Consider the following 17,893-nt stretch of genomic DNA (forward strand, 5'->3'; position numbering starts at 1 on the left):
TCCAGACGAGGTCTAAGGGAAGAGTATTAGATTTCCCCTCTCAGTAAGAGTAGAAAATAATCTCTGGCCATCTTTACTCTGCCATACCCTCCTTCCATCTTCCATAAATTTGTTTTAAAATCTGAGCTTATCAGAGAGCCCAGACTTCTATATTGTTTCTTCTCCTAATTTTTAAAATTGATTTTTGTTTTTATATATTTAGGGGGTACGAGTGCATATTTCTTACATTCTTATACTGTGTAGTTGTGGAACTTGGGTTTTTCGCATACCCATCACCCACATAGTGAACACTGAACCCAAGAGGTAATTTCTCAACCCTTGCTCCCACACCACTATCCCATGTTTTGTAGTCTCTAGTGTTTATTATTACACTCTGAATGTCCATGTGTACCCATTGTTTAGCTTCCACTTATTGTTTATTGGAAATAAAATACATGTTCAAATGTATTTGCAAATACATGTTCAAATACAGCATGTTTTTGACTGTATATTTCTGTATTTGACTTTCTGTTTCTGAGTTATTCCATTTGGGATAATGGCCCCTAGTTCCATCCATGTTGCTGCAAAAGATATGATTCCATTCCTTTTCATGGCTGCATAGTATTCCATATATAGATAGAGATATATAGATATATCACATTTTCATTATCCAGTCCTCTATTGATAGAAATTTAGGTTGATTCCACATCTTTGCTATTGTGAACAGTGCTGTGATAAACATGCAAGTACAGGTATCTTTTCCATATAATGATTTCATTCCCTTTGAGTATATACCCAGTAGTGGAATTACTGGATTGAATCGTAGTTCTTTTTCTAGTTTTTTGTCTTCTCCTAATTTTTAACTGCTGACTTATTTTATTGAGACACAATTTTTTTACTTGTAAGGGTCCTCTTTCCATTTTTTTTTCTTCAGCTTTTAAGTTCTGAGGTACATGTGCCAGATGTGCAGGATTGTTACATAGGTAAACATGTGCCTTGGTGGTTTGTTGCTCAGATTATCCCATCACCTATATATTAAGCCCAGCATCTGTTAGCTATTCTTCCTGATGCTCTTCATCCCCCGACTCCCACTCCGACATGCCTCAGTGTACTTTGTTCCCCTCAATGCGTCCATGTGTTCTCATCATTCAGCTCCCACGTATAACTGAGAACATGCAGTGTTTGGTTTTCTGTTCCTGTGTTAGTTTGCTGAGGATAATGGCTTCCAGCTCCATCCATGTTCCTGCAAAGAACATGATCTTATTCCTTTTTATGGCTGCATAGTTGTATATGTACCACATTTTTCTTTATCCAGTCTATCATTACTGGGCATTTAGGTTAATTCCATGTCTTTGCTATTGTGAATAGTGCTGCAGTGAACATATGCATGCATGTATCTTTATAATAGAATGATTTAAATTCCTTTGGGTGTATACCTAGTAATAGGGTTGCAGGGTCAAATGGTATTTCTGCCTCTAGGTCTTTGAGGAATCACCACACTGTCTTCCACAATGGTTGAACTAATTTACACTCCCACTAACAGTGTAAAAGTGTTACTTTTTCCACAACCTCACCAGCATCTTTTTTTTTTTTGACTTCTTAGTAATAGCCATTCTGACTGACGTGAGATGGTATCTCATTGTGGTTTTGATTTGCATTTCTCAAATGGTCAGTGATGCTGAGCTTTTTTTCATGTTTCTTGGCTGCATACATGTCTTCCTTTGAGAAGTGTCTATTCATGCCTAGATTTTCTTCTAGGGATTTTATAATTCTGGGTTTTACACTTTAAATCTTTATTTATGGATTTAAGTCTTTAATCCATCTTGAGTTAATTTCTGTATATGGTGTAAGGAAATAGTCCAGTTTCAGTTTTCTGCATATGGCTAGCCAGTTCTCCCAGCACCAATTTTTAAATGGAGAATCTTTTCCCCATTGCTTGTTTTTGTCAAGTTTGTCAAAGTTCAGATGGTTGTAGGTGTGTACTCTTATTTTTGAGTTCTCTCTTCTGTTCCATTGTTGCATGTGTCTGTTCTTGTACCAGTACCATGCTGTTTTGGTTACTGTAGCCTTGTAGTATAGTTTGAAGTCGGGTAGCATGATGCCACCAGCTTTGTTCTTTTCACTTAGGATTGTCTTGGTTATTTGGGCTCTTTTTAGGTTCCATATGAATTTTAAAATAATTTTTTCTAATTCTGTGAAGAATGTCAATGGTAGTTTAATGGGAATAGCATTGACTCTATAAATTACTTTGGGCAATATGGCCATTTTCACAATATTGATTTTTCCTATTCATGAGTATGGAATATTGTTCCATTTGTTTATGTCCTCTCTGATTCCTTTGAATAGTGGTTTGTAGTTCTTCTTGAAGAGGTCATTCATGTCCCTTGTTAACTGTATTCCTAGGTATTTTATTCTTTTTGTAGCAATTGTGAATGGGAGTTCATTCATGATTTGGCTCTCTGCTTGCCTTTTGTTGGTGTATAGGAATGCTAGAGATGTTTGCACATTGATTTTGTATCCTGAGAGTTTGCTGAAGTTGTTTATCAGCTTAAGAAGCTTTGGGGCTGAGACAATAGGGTTTTCTAGATATAGGATCATGTCATCTGCAAACAAAGATAATTTGACTTCCTCTCTTTCTATTTGAGTATCCTCTATTTGAGTATCTCTTGCCTGATTGCCCTGGCCAGAGCTTCCAATATATATTGAATAGGAGTGGTGAGAGAGGGTATCCTTGTCTTGTACTGGTTTTCAAGGGGAATGCTTCCAGCTTTTGCTTATTCAGTATGGCATTGGCTATGGGTTTGTCATAGATGGCTCTCATTGTTTTGAGGTATGTTCCTTCAGTACCTAGTTTATTGAGAGTTTTTAACGTAAAGGGATGTTGAATGTTACTGAAGGTCTTTTCTGCATCTATTGAGATAATCATATGGTTTTTGTCTTTAGTTCTGTTTATGTGATGAATCACATTTATTGAATTATGTTTTCTTAAAATTTTACTTTAATTTCTGGGATACATGTGCAGAATGTGCAGGTTTGTGACATAGGTATACATGTCCCATGGTGGTTTGCTGCACCTACCAACCCATCATCTAGGTCTTAAGTCCTGCATGCATCAGGTATTTGTTCTAATGTTCTCCCTCCCCTTACCCCCACTCCCTGACAGGCCCTGGTGTGTGATGTTCCCCTCCCTATGTCCATGTGTTCTCATTGTTCAACTCCCACTTATGAGTGAGAACAGGCAGTATTTGGTTTTCTGTTCCTGTGTTAGTTTGCTGAGAATGATGGCTTCCAGCTTCATCCATGTCCCTGCAAAGGACATGAACTCATTCTTTTTTATGGCTGCATAGTATTCCATGGTGTATATGTGCCACATTTTCTTTATCCAGTCTATCATTGACAGGTATTTTGGTTGGTCCCAAGTCTTTGCTATTGTAAATAGTGTTGCAGTAAACATACGTGGCATGTGTCTTTATAGTAGAATGATTTATAATCCTTTGGGTATATACCCAGTAACGGGATTGCTGGGTCAAATGGTATTTCTGGTTCTAGATCCTTAAGGAATCACCCACACTGTCTTCCACAATGGTTGAACTAATTTACACTCCCACCAACAGTGTAAAAGCTTTCCTCTTTCTCCGCAGCCTCGCCAGCATCTGTTGTTTCCTGCCTTTTTAATAATCACCATTCTAACTGGTGTGAGATGGTATCTCACTCTGGATTTGATTGATTTGTGTATATTGAATCAACCTTGCATCCTGTGGATGAAGTCAATTTAATTGTGGTTGATAAGCTTTTTGATGTGCTGCTGGATTCAGTTTGCCAGTATTTTATTGAGCATTTTGGCATTGTTGTTCATCAAGGATATTGACCTGAAGTTTTCTTTTTTTCTTGTACCTCTGCCAGGTTTTGGTATCAGGACAATGCTGGACTCATAGAATGAGTTAGGGAGGAGTCCCTCCTTTTTATTTTTTTGGAATAGTTTCAGTAGCAGTGGTACTAACTCTTCTTTGTACCTCTGTTAGAATTCAGCTGTGAATCCATCTGGTCCTGGGCTTTTTTTGGTTGGTAGGCAATTTATTACTGCCTCAACTTTGGAACTTAGTATTGGTCTATTCAGGGATTCAGTTTCTTCCTGGTTTAGTCTCGGGAGGGTGTATGTTTCCAGGAATTTATCCATTTCTTCTGTATTTTCTAGTTTATGTGCACAGAGGTGCTTATAGCATTCTATGATGGTTGTTTGTATTTCTATCAAGTCAGTGGTGATATCTCCCTTATTTCTTACTATGTTTGATTTTTTTTTACTTTATTAGTCTAGCTAGTGGTCTATCTATTGTATTAATTTTTTTAAAAAAAAACAGCTTCTAGATTCATTGATTTTTTTGAAGAGTTTTTCATGTCTCTATCTACTTCAGTTCAGCTCTGATCTTGGTTATTTCTTATCTTCTGTTAGCTTTGAGATTTGTTTGCTCTTGCTTCTCTAGTTCTTTTAGTTGAGATGTTAGGTTGTTATCTTGAGATCTTTCTAGCTTTTTGATGTGGGCAGTTAGTGGTACAAATTTCCCTCTTAACACTGCTTTAGCTGTGTCTCAGAGATTCTGATACATTGTGTCTTTGTTCTCATTAGTTTCAAAGAAGTTCTTGATTTCTGCCTTAATTTCATTATTTACCCAAGAGTCATTTATTTAGGAACAGGTTGTTCAATTTCCAGGTAGTTGTGTGGTTTTGAGTGAATTTCTTAATCTTGAGTTCCAATTTGATTGCACTGTGGTCTGAGAGACTGTTTGTTATGATTTCCGTTCTTTTGCATTTGCTGAGGAGAGTTTTACTTCTGACTATGTGATCAATTTTAGAGTGAGTGTTGTGTGGCAATGAGATGAATGTATATTCTGTTGTTTTGGGGTGGAGAGTTCTGTAGATGTCTATCAGTTCCATTTGATTCAGAGCTGAGTTCAGGTCCTGAATATATTTGTTGAGTTTCTGTCTCCATGATCTGTCTAATATTGACAGTGGGTGTTGTAGTCTCCCACTATTATTGTATGGGAGTCTAAGTCTCTTTATAAGTCTCTGAGAACTTGGTTTAAGAATCTGGGTGCTCCTGTATTAGGTGCATATATATTTAGGATCATTAGCTCTTCTTGTTGAATTGAACCCTTTACCATTATGTGATGTCCTTCTTTGTCTTTTTTGATCTATGTTGGTTTACAGTCTGTCTTGTCAGAAACTAGGATTGCAACCTCTGCTTTTTTTCTGTTTTCCATTTGCTTGGTAAAATTTCCTCCATCCCTTTATTTTGAGCCTATATGTGTCTTTGCATGTGAGATGGGTCTCTTGAAGACAGCATACCAACGAGTCTTGGCGCTTTATCCAGCTTGCCATTCTGTGCCTTTTAATTGGGACACTTAGCACATTTACATTTAAGGTTTGTATTGTTGTGTGTTAATTTATTTGATCCTGTCATCATGATACTAACAGGTTATTATGCAGATTTGTTTATGTGGTTGCTTCATAGTGTCACTGGTCTGTGTACTTCAGGGTGTTTTAGTAGTGGCTGGTAATGATTTTTACTTTCCCTATTTAGTGTTTCCTTCAGGAGGTCTTGCAAGGCAGGCCTGGTGGTGACTAATTCCACCAGCATTTGCTTGTCTGCAAAGCATCTTATTTTTCCTTCACTTATGAAGCTTAGTTTGGCCAGATATGAATTTCTGGGTTGGTATTCTTTTCTTTAATAATGTTGAATATTGGCCCCCAATCTCTCCTGGCTTGTAAGGTTTCCACTGAGAGGTCCACTGTTAGTCTGATGTGCTCCCTTTTTTAGGTGACCTGGTCTTTCTCTCTGGCTGCGCTTAACATTTTTTCTTTCATTTTGACCTTTGAGAATCTCATGATATCTGTCTTGGGGTTGATCTTCTTGTGGAGTTTCTTACTTACCCCATTCTCTGAATTTGCATTTCCTGAATTTGAATGGTGGTTTATCTTGCTAGTTAGGAAAGTTCTCCTGGATGATATCCTGAAGTATGTTTTCCAACTTGGTTCCATTCTCCCTGTCTTTTTCTTGTACCCCAATCAGTCATGGGTTCATGACATGGGTTCATACATAATCCCATATTTCTTGGAGGTTCTGTTTATTCCTTTTCATTCTTTTTTCTCTATTCCCTTCTGGCTATCTTATTTCAGAAAATCTTTAAGCTCTGAGATTCTTTCCTCCACTTGGTCTATTCTGCTATTCATGCTTGTGATTGCATTGTGATGTTCTTATGTTGTGTTTTTCAGCACTATCAGGTCAGTTATGTTACTCTAAACTGGCTATTCTGGCTATCAGCTCCTGTATTGTTTTATCATGATTCTTAGCTTCTTTGCATTGCATTACAACATGCTTCTTTAGCTCAGTGAAGTTCATTATTACCCACCTTCTGAAGCCTACTTCTGTCAATTCAGCCATCTCAGCCTTAACCCAATTTTGTGCCATTGCTGGAGAGGTGTTGTGGTCATTTGGAGGAGAAGAGGCACTCTGGCTTTTTGAGTTTTCAGTGTTTTTGCATTGATTCTTTCTCAGCTTTATGGGTTTATCTACCTTCAGTCCTTGAGGTTGCTGACCTTCGAATGGGGTGTTTGTGGGATCTTTGTTATCATTCTTGTTTTCTGCTTGTCTGTTTTTATTTTAACAGTGAGGCCACTCTTTCATAGGGCTGCTATGGTTTGCTAGGGGTCCGCTCCAGACTCTAGTTGCCTCAGTTTTTCCTGTACCTGGAGGTTTCACCAGTAAAGCCTGCAAAACAGCAAAGATGGCAACCTGCTCCTTCCTCTGGAAGCTCCATTCCAAGGGGGCACTGACCTGTTGCCAGCCTGAACACACCTGTAGGAGGTGGCTGGAGACCCCTGATGGGAAGTCTCACCCAGTCAGGAGGAATGGGATCAGGGACTCACGCAAATAAGCAGTCTGGCTGCCTTTTTGTAGAGGAGATGTGCTGCATTGCAGGGTTGGTGGGAGGTCTTCCTTGTCCAGATAGTTTGTATTCTCCAAAACCAGCAGGCTGGAATGGCTGAGTTGACCAAACCACAGAGATAGTGGGCATCCCTTCCCCTGGGAGCTTTGACCCAGGGAAAGATCAGAGCTCTGCCTTTAGAACCTTGCTGGAGTGGCTGAAGCTCCCACAGGGAAGTCTTGCCCAGTAAGGAGGAATGGATTGGTGTACCACTTAAAGAAGCAGTCTGGCCATGATCTGGCAAGGCATCTGTGCTGCACTGTGAGGGACCCCTCTCTGTCCAGACTCCCTGTAGTCTTCAAAGCCAACAGGCTGAAACAACTGAGTCTACTGAATCACAGAGATGGTGGCTGCTTCTCACCCCGGGAACTTGGTCCTGACTCAGGCAGACCCTGCTGCCACCAGCCAGCTGGAATTCCAAGTCAGTGGGTCTCAACCCACGAGGTGCTGTAGAAGTGGGATCCTCAGAATGACACCGTTTGTGTCCCTGGACTCAGCCCCCTTCCTAGGGACATGCATTGATGGTTCTTCTGCCTTGCTGCTGATCCCAGGGCCAGAGTATGCAAAATTCCTGGGTCTCTGTGTGTGCCTGAGTGGCTGCTCTGCCAAGACTCCACACAACTCTGTGTGACAGACCCAAGGCCCTGGTGGCATGGGCTCATGAGGGAGATCTCCTGATCTATGGGTTGTAAAGATCTGTGAGAGAAGTGTGGTTCCCAAGTCAGGTTGCACAAACACTCACCACTTCCTTTGGCTGGGGTGGAGTTTCCCTTGGCTCCATGCTCCTCCTGAGTGGGCTGTCACCCAACCCTGCTACTCTTCACTCTCTGTGGGTCAAGCTGTTTGCCTCATCAGTCCCAGTGAAAGAACCCGGATATCTCAGTTGAAGGTGCTAAATTCACTTGCTCCTTTCATTCCTCTCCATGGGTGCCATGGACCTCAGCTGCTTCCAGTCAGCTGTCTTGGGCCCTCTCTGGGATTCTCTTTCTTTTTAAAATCAATCTTCTTTATTAAGACTTATGTCTACAGAATAATCTGAATTTTGTATTTTAACTTTTAAAAATCCACTTTTCTGAATTCTAAACATGTGTCTCAAATATTAAGATACACACAAATCACCAGGTGATCTTGTTGAGACACAGATTATGATTCTGTAGGTCTGGGTTGGGCCTGAAGAAAGTCTGCTTTTCTAACAAGCTCCCAGGTTATGCAATGCTGTTAGTCCTCAGACCACATTTTATTTTTTACTCTTTTTAAATTATACTTAAAGTTCTGGGATACATGTGCAGAACATGCAAGATTATTATACAGGTATGCACGTGCCATGGTGGTTTGCTGCACCCATCAACCCATCATCTACATTAGGTACTTATCTTATACTGTCCCTAGCCCCACAGCCCCCAACAGGCCCCAGTGTGTGATGTTCCCCACCCTGTGTCCATGTGTTCTCATTGTTCAACTCCCACATGTAAGTGAGAACATGTGGTGTTTGGTTTGCTGTTCCTGTGTTAGTTTGCTGAGAATGATGGCTTTCAGCTTCATCCATGTCTCTGCAAAGGAAATGAACTCATCCTTTTTTATGGCTGCATAGTATTCCATGGTGTATATGTGCCACATTTTCTTTATCCAGTCTGTTCTTGATGGAAATTTGGGTTTGTTCCAAGTCTTTGCTATTGTGAACAGTGCTGCAATAAACCTATATATGCATGTGTCTTTATAGTAGAATGATTTATAATCCTTTGGGTATGTACCCAGTAATGGGATTGCTGGGTCAAATGGTTTTTCTGGTTCTAGATCCTTGAGGAATTGCCACACTGTCTTTCACAATGGTTGAACTAATTTACACTCCCACCAACGGTGTAAAAGTCTTCCTGTTTCTCCACATCCTCTCCAGGATCTGTTGTTTCCTGACTTTTTAATGATTGCCATTCTAACTGGTGTGAGATGGTATCTCATTGTGGGTTTGATTTGCATTTCTCTAATGACCAGTGAAGATGAGCTTTTTTTCATATGTTTGTTGGCCACATGTTTGTTGTTTCTTTTGAGAAGTGTCTGTTCATAACCTTCACCAATTTTTGATGAGGTTGTTTGTTCTTTTCTTGTAAACTTAATGAAATAAAGCATGAAGACAAGATTAGAGAAAAAAGAATGAAAAGGAATAAACAAAGCATCCAAGAAATATGGGACTATGTGACAAGAACAAACTTACGTTTGATTGGTGTGCTGAAAATGACAGGGAGAATGAAACCAAGTTGGAAAACACTCTTCAGGATATTATCCAGGAGAACTTCTCCAACCTAGCAAGACAGACCAATGTTCAAATTCAGGAAATACAGAGAACACCCAAAGATATTTCTCGAGAAGAGCAACCCCAAGACACATAATTGTCAGATTCACCAAGGTTGAAATGAAGGAAAAAATGCTAAGGGCAGCCAGAGAGAAAGGTCAGGTTACTCACAAAAGGAAGCCCATCAGACTAACAGCAGATCTCTCTGCAGAAACCCTACAACCTAGAAGAGAGTGGGGGCCAATATTCAACATTCTCAAAGAAAATAATTTTCAATCCAGAATTTCATATCCAGCCAAACTAAGCTTCATAAGCAAAGGAGAAATAAAATCCTTTACAGACAAGCAAATCCTGGGAGATTTTGTCACCACCAGGCCTGCCTTACAAGAGATCCTGAAGGAAGCACTAAATATGGAAAAGAAAAACTGGTGCCAGCCACTGCAAAAAATACCAAATTGTAGAGACCATTGACACTATGAAGAAACCGTGTCAACTAATGGGCAAAATAACCAGCTAGTATCATAATGACAGGATCAGATTCACACATAACAATATTAACCTTATATCTAAATGGGCTAAATCCCCCAATTAAAAGACGCAGACTGGCAAATTGGTTGAAGAGTCAAGACTCATTGGTGTGCTGTATTCAGGAGACCCATCTCACGTGCAAAGACACACATAGGCTCAGAGTAAAGGGATACAGGAAAATTTACCAAGCAAATGAAAAGCAAAAAAAGGCAGGGGTTGCAATCCTAGTCTCTGACAAAACAGACTTTAACCCAACAAAGATCTAAAAAGACAAAGAAGGGCATTACATAATGGTAAAGGGATCAATCCAACAAGAAGAGCTAACTACCCTAAATATATATGCACCCAGCACCCAGGTTCATAAAGCAAGTACTTAGAGACCTACAAAGAGACTTAGACTCCCACACAATAATAGTGGGAGACTTTAACACCCCACTGTCAATATTAGACAGATCAATGAGGCAGAAAATTAACAAGGATATTTAGGACTTGAACTCAGCTCTGGACCAAGTGGACCTAATAGACATATACAGAACTCTCCACCCCAAGTCGACAGAATACACATTCTTCTCAGCACCACATCACACTTATTCTAAAATTGACCACATAATTGGAAGTAAAACACTCCTCAGCAAATGCAAAAGAATGGAAATCATAACAAATAGTCTCTCACACCACAGTGCAATCAAATTAGAACTCAGGATTAAGAAACTCACTCAAAATCATACTACTACATGGAAACTGAACAACCTGCTCCTGAATGACTACTGGGTAAATAACAAAATTAAGGCAGAAATAAATAAGTTCTTTGAAACCAATGAGAACAAAGACAAAACATACAAGAATCTCTGGGACACAGCTAATGCACTGTTTAGAGTGAAACTTATAGCACTAAATGCCCACAGGAGAAAGCGGGAAAGATCTAAAATCAACATCCTAATGTCACGATTTAAAGAACTAGAGAAGCAACAGCAAACAAATACAAAAGCTAGCAGAAGACAAGAAGTAACTAAGATCAGGGCAGAACTGAAAGAGAGAGACACGAGAAGCCCTTCAAAAAAAAAACTAATGAATCCAGGAGCTTGTTTTTTGAAAAGATTAATAAAATACATAACCTGCTAGCCAGATTAATAAAGAAGAAAAGAGAGAAGAATCAAATAGACACAGTAAAAAATGATAAAGGAGATATCACCACTGATCCCACAGAAAAAAAACTTCTATCAGAGTATACTATAAACACCTCTATGCGAATACACTAAAAAATCGAGAAGAAATGAATACATTCCTGGACACATACACCCTCCCAAGACTAAACCAGGAAGAAGTTGAATCCCTGAATAGAACAATAACAAGTTCTGAAATTGAGGCAGTAATTGAGGCCTACCAACCAAAAAAAAGGCCCAGGACCAGACAGATTCACAGCCAAATTCTACCGTAGGTACAAAGAGGACCTAGTACCATTCTTTCTGAAACTATTCCAAGCAATAGAAAAAGAAGGAATCCTCCCTAACTCATTTTATGAGGCCACCATCATCCTGATACCAAAACCTGGCAGAGGCACAACAAAAAAAGAAAATTTCAGGCCAATATCCCTGAAGAACATCAACACAAAAATCCTCAATAAAATACTGGCAAACTGAATCCAGCAGCACATCAAAAAGTTTATCCACCACGATCAAGTTGGCTTCATCCCTGGGATGCAAGGCTGGTTCAATATATGCAAATCAATAAACATAATCCATCACATAAACAGAACCAATGACAAAAACCACATGATTATCTCAATAGATGCAGAAAAGGCCTTTGATAAAATTCAACACCCCTTCATGCTAAAAACTCTCAATAAACTAGATATTGATGGAATGTATCTCAAAATAATATTTGTTTATAACAAACCCACAGCCAATATCATACTGATGGGCAAAAGCTGGAAGCATTCCCTTTGAAAACCAGCACAAGACAAGGATGCCCTCTCTCACCATTCCTATTCAACATAGTATTGGAAGTTCTGGCCAGGGCAATCAGGCAAGAGAAAGAAATAAAGGGTATTCAAATAGGAAGAGAAGAAGTCAAATGGTCTCTGTTTGCAGGTGACATGATTGTATATTTAGAAAGCCCCATCGTCTCAGCCCAAAATCCCCTTAAGCTAATAAGCAACTTCAGCAAAGTCTCAGAATAGAAAATCAATGTGCAAAAATTACAAGCATTCCTATACAGCAATAATAGACAAAGAGAGAGCCAAATCATGAGTGAACTTCCATAAGAGAACAAAATACCTAGGAATCTAACTTACAAGGGATGTGAAGGTCTTCTTCAAGAAGAACTACAAACCACTGCTCAAGTAAGTAAAAGAGGACACAAATAAATGCAAAAACATTCCATGCTCACAGATAAGAATCAATATTGTGAAAATGGCCATATTTCCCAAAGTAATTTATAGATTCAGTGCCATTCCCATCAAATTACCATTGACTTTCTTCACAGAATTAGAAAAAAAACTACTTTAAATTTCATATGGAACCAAAAAAGAGCCCGTATAACCAAGACAATACTAAGCAAAAAGAACAAAGCTGGAGGCATCACACTACTTGACTTCAAACTACACTATAAGGCTACAGTATCCGAAACAGCATGATAATGGTACCAAAGCAGATATATCGACCAATGGAACAGAACAGAGGCCTCAGAAATAATGCCACACATCTACAACCATCTGATCTTTGACAAACCTGACAAAAACAAGCAATGGGGAAAGGATTCCCTATTTAATAAATGGTGTTTGGAAAACTGGCTAGCCATATGCAGAAAACTGAAACTGGACCCCTTCCTTACATCTTATACACAAATTAACTCAAGATGGTTTAAAGACTTAAACATAAGACCTAAAACCATAAAAACCCTAGAAGAAAATCTAGGCATTACCATTTAGGACATAGGCATGGGCAAAGACGTCATGAGTAAAACACAAAAAGCAATGGCAACCAAAGCCAAAATTGACAAATGGGATATAATTAAATGAAAGAGCTTCTGCACAGCAAAAGAAACTATCATCAGAGTGAACAGGAAGCCTACAGAATGGGAGAAAACTTTTGCAATCTATCCATCTGACAAAGGGAAAATATCCAGAATCTGCAAAGAACTTAAATTTACAGACCACATTTCTTATTGCAAAGGTCTAGAGTATTGTATGTCTAGCATTGCTTAGATAACTTTGCTCCATGACACTTTCCTAATCAGTTCATTTTTGGGGGACAGAGTAAAGTTCAGAATGATATTATTTCCTAGGCTTTTTCAAGTGATATATTCAGAAATAAGTCAAACCAATAATTTATCAAATGTTCTGCTCTTAGTGAAATATATGTACAGATAACTAAAGTTGCCTATCACAAATATATGCCACTTTACCTATTTTGTAAGCTATAATATATTGACTTAAAAAAATTTTTTTGAGACAAGGTCTGACTCTGTCACTCAGGCTGGAGTGCAGTGGTGTGATCATCGCCCACTACAGCCTTGAACTCCTGTGCTCAAGTGATCCTCCCACCTCAGCCTCCCAAATAGCTGAAATTACAGACCCAAGCCACTGTGCCTGGCTAATGTTTTTTTGTATTTCTTGTAGGGACAGGGTCTTGCTTTGTTGTCCAGCCTGATCTTGAACTCCTGGGCTCAAACAATCCTCCCACCTCAGCCTCCCAAAATGCTGGGATTACAGATATGCACCACTGTGCCTGGCCTGATAAAATTTCTAGAGGGCCACATAGCAGTGGTATGAAGCAGGTATAATTGTCTTCATTCTGTAAATGAGGAAACACAGGCTTAGAAAACAGAGAACAGGTAAGTCGCCATAGGTAAAAGCTGGTGAGGGTTAAAAGTTGCCTCCCTAATCTGGATTACTAGATCCTGAGCTGTACAAAATTAACAGAAATAAATATCTGATAAAGGTTTGTAAGACAAGCATTGCTTATTTAGTAGTCACATGAATCAATATCCCAAGCACAGAGCACACCTAAAATCTGGGAGGAATAAAACTGAAGTCAGGTTTATGAATATTTGAAAAATAAATAAATCTTTCCATTTGGACATGAGAAACATCATTCTTGATTTATTTGTCATCACTAACTATAGTTGAAGAAATACTCTCACCAAACCTGGTTCTCCCGAACAGCTATAGTGACATGAGCAACTTCAAGTCTTCCCCCTCCCCTTCCCAGTCCCCCAAGAACAGGCTTAGGTGTAGTGATGGCATTGTCATGTTGAAGTTGAATTGAGAGCTTTTTGTCTTTGTTGAACACCAAGAATCAGGTCTGGGGGGAAATCTGTAAGTACTATAATTAACTTCAATTTTAATTTCTGGGTGTCTCTTTCCTCCCTACTGCTTGCTGCCAAGGTTCTCCTTCAGTCCCATCAGTTAGAGCAGCATTCACAAAGCTCAGGCCAGACTCCTTTTGGCAATTTTTAGGAGGTTTCTGGGTGATGTGCTCAAGCTCCTCCGGGAAACTTGGAACCAAACTGAAGTGTGGCTTGACTATTAAAAAGGGGCCACTAGTTTTAAGAAACTACTTTGCCTTTCTCTGTTTGGGAGAAACTTATGGTGGTTGAATTTTTAATACTTCTTGGTTTACAAATTGTTTTGGTATACACTTAATCTTTAGTTTATTTTTTGTAGTTTGTTTATATTTTATTATTCCTTCCTTTTCTGTCAATATTCTTTTACTTTATAAGTGTTCACACATAGATCTATGTGTATTTGTTCTATGATTTGAATGAGAGCACTGAAAGACCCAGAAAATATATCTCTCTAACTTACCCTACTGTTGTTTAAATTAAGATCCTCACTCCTTTTAAAATCCAATTTATGTTACTTGGAAGTTAGATTTCATATGATCTATTATAATGTTCACTTGCCCACAGATTAATAGTGAACCAGACAGAACAAGTGAAATAAAAATAAAATCTACTTGAGGAGTCAGGCTTAATGAATAAAAAGTCCTACTATGTAATTTGTTGTAGAAAGAGGACAGGATGAGGGCAATGTGGATGGACTGAAAGCAAGCAGGCAACCAGTTCTATTCTGACATTTACTAAGGAGTAAAAATGTGCTTGATGTACTAGGTATTTTGCAATTTTAAGAACTTACGTGACACAATTTCAGTCCTCAAGATGCTCACAGTCCAGACAGGGAGACAGAAAAGACCATAGAAAGTAAAAGGCAATGCTATGGGAATTACCTAGGAAAGATATTTCTTTCAATGAATGTAGAATATATTGGGAAAAGTTCATGGAGGTGATTGCATTTGAGCCAATGCTTAAAAGGTGAACAGGAATTCAATAAACAGGAATGAATGGTAAAGGCAGTTCAAGAGAAAAAATAGCTTATGCCATTGTCATCCACAGAGGTGGGAAAATGCAAATCATGTACAGAGAATGTATGATTAAATTGAAAGATTTCCATGAAGACCATAGAATTGAAAGCTAGAAAAGTAAACTCTCCTTTTTTATGATTTTGCCAGTGGCATATATCCAAGCCCAATGCTGCTCACTATTTTTAAAGCGTGCTTTCTTTCCATAAGACCTTTTGATTGGGAATCACTGTACCAGGTCTTTTGTTGGCATGTATTTTTTTTCTTTTCCTTGCTCCTCAGTTTACCCTTTTTTCCTATTTGATAGTTCATGTATGATGTGTCCATTTCTATCATGAAAGCTGTTGAAAGATACTGATTGAAATGATTCTTTTTGAATTAATTAGACTTGAACTTAGATTGCCATATCTGACTTTTTTCTAGTCTCAAATGTTAATATATGTTTTTATTTTATAGATGTCAGGTTCAAATTCAGGATCACTATTTTTTTTCCACTAATTCCGATTGACTTGTATCATCTGATTTAAGTTATATCCATCTCTGGGCTTCAGTTACTTCCATGGTTATGTGAAATCACAAAGTTTTAGGTATGTCAGTGAATCTAAATGTAGATAAAGTACCTTATTCTCTAAATTTGTCTCCTTATAGGGTATTACCTAATCATTTAGTTCATCAAAAGGTTTTGAAGAAGACTTTGTACAGGATAGACATTGAGGGCCAGCCCCTGGCATCTGGAAGCTCCTTTACTCCCTCACTTTAAAATTCTACTTTTGTCAGTAAAAAAATTTGCCATTGCTGAAAGTAAAAAAATCTTGATTTTTGATAGCTTTTCCTAGCCTTACATTTATTTATTATTTCCAGAGCCAAAAGTTCTCATTTTCAGGAAAATGTATCATCATTATTTTGTTGGACTCATAAAACTATAGTATTTAAAATTATTATACTGTTGAAGGTGACTATTAGCATGCATATTGAACATATCATAGGTCACTGATACCTCTTCATCCAAATACCTAACTGGTAAGGGTAGCCAGATTCTGTTTTTACCTTCATTTTATACTCCTTTTCAAGATGTGAGGGCAATACATTCTTCTATTGCTTCCATCTGCTCCCATTGGCCCCCCCCTTTTTTTTTTTTGCTCACAGTGTGGAAACTGCAGTTACAGCTTAGCACGTTTTGCTTATGGAACTGTGCCAGAAGCAGTTTTGAAGGTGTTTTAAAAATGAAGACATCTGGCAGCTGGCATACTTACAATTCATTTGCCAAAGACAAGTTGCACGCTGCTGGAATTTTCAACTGAAGGGTCGTGCACCAGGTAAGAAAGGAGTCAGGTGGAGCTGGTGCATAGGCAGCCACACACTGAAAAACTATTGGCTCTGTGAGGTTTTGATGGGCTAAATCAGGAAGCATGTGTGTCATCTTCTTGTCCAGCCCACCGTCTTTGTCACTATAACCCTTTAAAAGAAGTAAAAGGCAAAAAAAAAAATCCAAGCTAAGAAAATTGACAGTGAATCATAAGGCTGTGACATGCCCATAAAAGTCTTGCCAATTTGGCAAAAGAAAAGAGTGCTGAGAGCAAAAAAAAAAAAAAAAAAAGTTGAAAAACGGAATTTGACACAACATTGGACAAACATGTTCCTGTCAGTTGTCTGGTTCTGTTTTTTTCAGGCAGAAAGAATCTGTGGGATTATGGATTTACAGCTTACCCTCTAAGTGAATTACTAACGGTACACCAATGGATGCCTTCTGACTGAAAATTTACTTGGTATTTCATAGTATTAGCATAGTTTTTGGGGTTTTCAGTTTTAAAATCTTTTCTTGTAACTGGTAGTCACTAAATACTAGTGCTACTAAATACTACTTTCCAAATAATTGGTCTGTGTGATTTTACACTTGTATTAAATTTTTGTTTGTTTTGAGTTTTGTTTTGTCTTATTTTGTTTTTGCTGCAACAAAGAATTTAAAATGTGAACATGGGAGTTTTATAATGAGATTAACAATTGACCTAGCAGAGCAAGGGAGGGAAATTATCTCACTATATTGACAATCTCTCTCTGACCAATTTGAGCACTTTAAAAGAAATGTGAGCCATATTTGACAAAGAAGTAAGGAGATTTATGTTTATAAAGTAATAATTAGAGATGACTTGTACTAGATGTTAGTACATTTTCATGCAACAAGCCTAGGTTTTTTTTTTTACCTTCTGTACTTGTAAGATCAGGTCTGCTGTTTTAAGTGGGTGTTCCTGTCTTCTGCTCAAAGTATTATGTATAAAAGTATTGCTTAATGGAGAAGGAAGAAGGAAATGGTGTTGCGGTTACAGTTTTGTTGTAGGACACAGTTGACACTTACCTTACCTAAAATGAAGACAGAATTACCAGCCTTAGAGAGGTTGCAAACTTGTGGCCTAGGTACAGAATCTAGTCCAAAAATATGTGCATTTGACACATGCACTATCATCCTGCAGATAGTTTACATTTTAAAAAATATAATTTAACAGGAGAGTTTATATTTTTAAAAATCTGAATTTACAGTTATTTTTATTTTTTAATCGCAAGATCAGGCATCACTGCCTCTTGAAAACAGTCTGCTAGCCCTGGCCCGCTTCCAGTAGTGTGAGGAGCGTGAGTACTTCCCATTCACCGGAGTCCTGCACACCTGTTTCCTCCCCCAGGTTGAATGCAAATTGCCACTTCAATGCAGTCCTGCTACTGTTTTTCCAAAATTAGAGTGAAGAGGAAAGTGAACTGTTTCT

The sequence above is a fragment of the Pan paniscus genome, chromosome 2 (genome assembly GCF_029289425.2).
Source record: "Pan paniscus chromosome 2, NHGRI_mPanPan1-v2.0_pri, whole genome shotgun sequence".
Classification (NCBI taxonomy): Eukaryota; Metazoa; Chordata; class Mammalia; order Primates; family Hominidae; genus Pan; species Pan paniscus.